The following is a 5678-nucleotide window of genomic DNA, read 5'->3' as shown; positions in this document are numbered from 1 at the left end:
TAGGAGCAGGAGTAGGCCAATTGGCCCCTCGAGCCTGCTCCGCCATTCAATAAGATCATGGCTGATCTGATCCTAACCGCCAATCCACTATGACAGGACTATCTCCTGAATCTAACAGCATTAGACACACGAAAACAGGAGCAGGTTCAGTCTACACGGCCCCTGGGCCCGCTCCGCTACCCACAGGGCCATGACCTATCCGAACCTAGACTCATGTCCAAATTCCTGCCCGCTCCCCGTAACCCTTAATTCCCTTTTCTACTAGGAAACTGTCTATTTCTGTTTTAAATTTATGTAATGATGTAGCTTCGACAGCTTTTTGGGGCAGCATATTCCATGGACCTACCACCCTCTGAGTGAAGTAGTTCCTCCTCATCTCAGTTTTGAAAGAGCAGCCCCTTATTCTAAGACTATGCCCCCTAGTTCTAGTTTCACCCATCATCTGGAACATCCTCCCTGCATCCACCCGATCCAACCCCTTCATAATCTTATATGTTTCAATAAGATCGCCTCTCATTCTTCTGAACTCCAATGAGTAGAGTCCCAATCTACTCAACCTCTCCTCATATGTCCATCCCCTCATCCCCGGGATTAATCGAGTGAACCTTCTTTGTACTGACTCGAGAGCAAGTATGTCCTTTCTTAAGTATGGACACCAAAACTGTATGCAGTATTCCAGGTGCGGTCTCACCAATACCTTGTACAACTGAAGCAATACCTCCCTATTTTTATATTCTATCCCCCTAGCAATGAAAGCCAACATTCCATTGGCCTTCTTAATCACTTGCTGCACCTGCATACTAACCTTTTGAGTTTCGTGCACCAGGACCCCCAGATCCCTTTGTACTTCAGTACTTTCCAGTTTCTTGCCATTAAGATAATAACTTGCTCTACGATTTTTCCTGCCAAAGTGCATAACCTCACACTTTCCAGTATTGTATTCCATCTGCCAAATCTCTGCCCACTTACTTAGCCTGCCTATGTCCCCTTGCAGGTTTTTTATGTCCTCCTCACTCACTACTTTCCCTCCCATCTTAGTATCATCTGCAAACTTTGATGTGTTACACTCGGTCCCCTCCTCCAAATCGTTAATATAGATTGTAAAGAGTTGGGGACCCAGCACTGACCCCTGCGGAACACCACTGGTTACTGATTGCCAGTCTGAATATGAACCATTTATCCCAACTCTCTGCCTTCTGTTAGATAGCCAATCCTCTATCCATGCCAGAATATTATCCCCAATCCCGTGATTTTTTATCTTAAGCAATAATCTTTTGTGTGGCACCTTGTCAAATGCCTTTTGGAAGTCTAAATACACTACGTCCACTGGTTCACCTTTATCCACCCTATATGTTACTTCCTCAAAGAACTCCAGCAAATTTGTCAAACATGACTTCCCCTTCATAAAACCATGCTGACTTTGTCTTATTAAATTATGATTATCCAAATGTCCTGTTACTGTCTCCTTAATAATGGACTCCAAAATTTTACCTACCACAGATGTTAGGCTAACCGGTCTATAGTTTCCAGCCTTCTGTCTACTGCCCTTTTTAAATAAGGGTGTTACATTAGCAGTTTTCCAGTCTGCCGGGACCTTTGCTGAGTCCAGGGAGTTTTGGAAGATTATTACCAATGCATCCACAATCCCTACCGCCACTTCCCTCAAAACCCTGGGATGTAAGCCATCAGGTCCAGGTGATTTATCCGCCTTGAGTCCCATTATTTTACCAAGTACTACTTCCTTAGTAATTTTAATCGTATTTAGCTCCTCCCCCCCTATAGCCCCCTGCTTGTCAAGTGTTGGGATATTCTTGGTGTCCTCTACTGTAAAGACTGATACAAAATATTCATTCAGTGTTTTTGCCATCTCCATATTTCCCACCATTAATTTCCCGGTCTCATCCTCTAAGGGACCAACATTTACTTTAGCCACCCTTTTTCTTTTTATATAACTATAAAAACTCTTACTATCTGTCTTTATATTTTTTGCTAATTTACTTTCATAATGTATCTTCCCTTTCTTAATCAATCTTTTTGTTATTTTTTGCTGTCTTTTAAAGTTTTCCCAATCCTCTATCCTCCCACTAGATTTGGCTACCTTATATGCCCTTGTTTTTAGTCGAATACTATCCTTAATTTCTTTACTTAGCCACGGATGGCTGTCTTTTCTTTTACACCCTTTTTTTCCTCAGTGGAATATACTTTTTTTGGAATTTGTAAAATAACTCCTTAAATGTACACCACTGATCATGTATCGTCTTATCCTTTAACCTATTTTCCCAATCCACTTTACTCAATTCCACTCTCATACCTTCATAGTCTCCTTTATTCAAGCTTAGCACGCTTGTTTGAGATACAGCCTCCTCACCCTCTAACTGAATATGGAATTCAACCATGTTATGGTCACTCATTCCAAGGGGATCCTTTACTAGGACATTTTTAATTAATCCTGTCTCATTACACAGGACCAGATCTAAGGTTGCTTGCCCCCTGGTTGGTTCAGTTACATACTGCTCAAGAAACCCATCCCTAATACACTCAATGAACTCATCCTCAAGGCAGCCCTGCCCAATTTGATTCGTCCAATTTATATGATAGTTAAAATCCCCCATAATTATAGATGTTCCCTTATTACAAGCCTCAACTATTTCCTGATTGATACTCCGTCCAACCGAGTTGCGACTGTTCGGAGGCCTATATACTACACCCACTAGTGTTTTTTTCCCCTTATTATTCCTTATCTCCATCCAAACTGTTTCATTATCCTGATCCTTTGACCCAATATCATTTCTCTGTATTACAGATTCCTTCCTTTATTAACATAGCCACCCCACCTCCCCTTCCTTCCTGCCTGTCCTTCCTGATTGTTAAATAACCTGGTATGTTTAATTCCCAGGCATTGTCACCCTGCAGCCATGTTTCTGTAATGGCCACAAGATCATACCCATCTTTTACTTCCTAGCATGCCTCCAAGATTCCCATTTCTGTGTCCTTGTATTTTAAAAATTAGTTAAATGAAATGACTGTCATATTTTAAATACCATCAATCAATAACAGGAGTGGGGCCTGAGGCTAGAGGTGGGTGGGCCACAGAGGGACTGAAGGTGGACAGCAATAATTGGGCTGTACCGACAACCACCAGAGGAGCGGGGCCAGAATCAAAACCAGAATCAGGAGACCAGCAGGACACAAATGGATTTAAGGGGAAGCAAGATAAGTACTTGAGGAGAAAGGAATAGGATATGCTGATAAGGTTAGATGAAGTAAGGTGGGAGGAGGCTCAGGTAGAGCATAAAACTGGTATAGACCAGTTGGGCCGAATAGCCTGTTTCTGTGCTGTAAATTCTATGTAATAACAGGGCTGCAATCATTGAATATAAGAAACTGTGGGACTAAAAGCAGTTTGGATTGGAGCCAAAGGCTAGAATGGGGTTGGAGGTAGACGGGCCAGAGATGAGCAGCAAAAATCAGGTTGTACCAACAGCCAGCAAAGGAATGATAACAGAGTACCAGAATCAAGAATGCGACAGAACAGCACACTGGGACTGCAGACGGCAGGAAGCTTCAGGGCCATCCAGGGAATGAAACTGCAGTATGTCGGCGGCTGGAGATGGGTTGGAAACATGAGGGCCGCAACCAGAGCTGGGAGAGGACCAGGACCAGAGGGAAAGGGCAATTTTATTAGATATTAAAAATAATGTTAAAAATCTGCTTACCTGACCTTGGCGGAGAGATTCAGGTGTTCATGTGCTCAGGGATGGCGAGGCTCCCCAGCTTCACCTGGTGGTGTAGCTCTACTTGGTGGGGCAGGAGAATGGGGAGGCTTTACAGTGCTATCTGATGATACAGCTGTACCGGCTGGCTAACATTTAGCAATATTTTCCGTTAAAGACTTGTACCTCTCCAAGAAACCCGATTGTTGAGTTTATAGGGTTTCAAAGAGCTATTACAGTCAGTTGAAGAGACTCAACAAAGTTGTAAGCTACATCTGTGCCTAAATCTCCCAGCAAAACTGGTTATTGTGTGCTGGGAGTTGCTAATCCCCAGTAAAACCAATTTTAGGAGCAATGAATGTAAGCAGAATTTATTTCTTACCAAAAACAACCAAATAAAGTAAAACATGAACTCAATTTTCACTGAACTGACTTTGTTAAAATAAATAATGCTTGAATATAATTTTTTTTATTTAGCAACTGAAACTTTGCACTTTGAAAAATAAAATGAAATGGCAACGTTTCAATGTATTCTAAATTATAGTAGTTGCATTTACAATTCATTACAAGCTTGCCAAAAACTCTAAATGATTAGCAATGGAAAATTAATATAGGTAAAAAATTCTGAAAGTATCATTATTCAAATTTGACAGGAGTTTCAGAATAATTAGAATTTTTTGGTAACATGGAGCACTGCTCCAGAGATATTTGGTGAAGATGCAGATTTGTTTAATTTTTGTTTTATTTTTCTTCACAATACCCATACTCTTACTATAAAAAGTTGTACCCTAAACAGACAGGCCCATTTGATATCCTAGAGAAAAGAGTTGGTTTGTCCCAAGAGGTTTGTACTTAATTTATGTAACTGTGGTATGTAAAGGGAATTAATTTGTTTATCCACCTGCAATGGGTAAGGAAAACACGTCATACTTGTGCTCACCTGAGAGCTACTTGTAAATCCCCAGCTCCTCCCCATGGTCTAGATAAAGTGCACAAAATGATTTCCCTTTTTTTTTAAAAAAGTGTGACAGAGGATTTGGATTTGTGGCGCATGAAAGGTGACAGACCCATTCCAAAACATTCGTATATAGTAGCAAACCTTCCATGGCCGACTCAGTGCAAGTTGGATGATGTTGCTTTATACAGACAGAAGAAGTGTTATATTATGCAATATTCTGCTGCTACGGTGGAGTTGCATGCCTTTAAGGCCATGAGATCTAGTTGCTGTTAAGCAATCACAACCTCAGGTCAATTTGCATTTTGGTGCAGGAACTTTGCATATTGGAAAGTCTGTACTTTTCAGTCTCCCAGTCAAGAATGAGCTTTCTCTCTTTTAAAAATAGTTTTCCACCTGAAGCAAAGTGCGACATCTTGGGACAGAAATTGGTTTGTGTTACACCTGCTTTTCAGGTGTAAAATGGACGCAAACAGTGGGACTGTCTGTGCCCAATCTGCAAGGGTGTTGGTCCCACTGCAAAATCTCAGGTGGATGCCTAAAACTGACGTAAAAACAATATATATATATATCTGTTAAAGGACCCCTATTCAAAATTTGTCAGCAATGAGCGGATCAAGCACTGGGCCTCCTCCGCTCAGGATTTTTCAGCAGTCCCCACGGCCGTCAACGAAAGGTTAAGTTGTAAAAAACACATTCCTGAGCTGCCAGGTGGAGCAGGAGTGCTCCCCCGACTCCACAGGCATTGCAGCTGGCCTTAAAGGGCATAGGACCCGTGTGTAGTGTGAGGCAGACCTGTGTGCATGCGTTTTGCTGGAAGTCTACATATTTGTTATAGTGTTGGGCAGGGCTTACAATGGCCCCCATTGGTATAGATTACAGAGAGGAAAACACCACATTGCACCATTGCAGGGGCCTGATTTTAAAAAGTCAGGAAAAGTATTTACACCACAACTGCACATTAGAGTGTGAAAGGAGAACTTACGTAAAGAAGTATTTAAGATCACTGG

This window comes from Somniosus microcephalus, chromosome 13, assembly GCF_052327205.1.
Source record: "Somniosus microcephalus isolate GS21.2 chromosome 13, FLI_Smic_1.0, whole genome shotgun sequence".
NCBI lineage: Eukaryota > Metazoa > Chordata > Chondrichthyes > Squaliformes > Somniosidae > Somniosus > Somniosus microcephalus.
Note: the sequence above shows the minus strand (reverse complement) of the source record.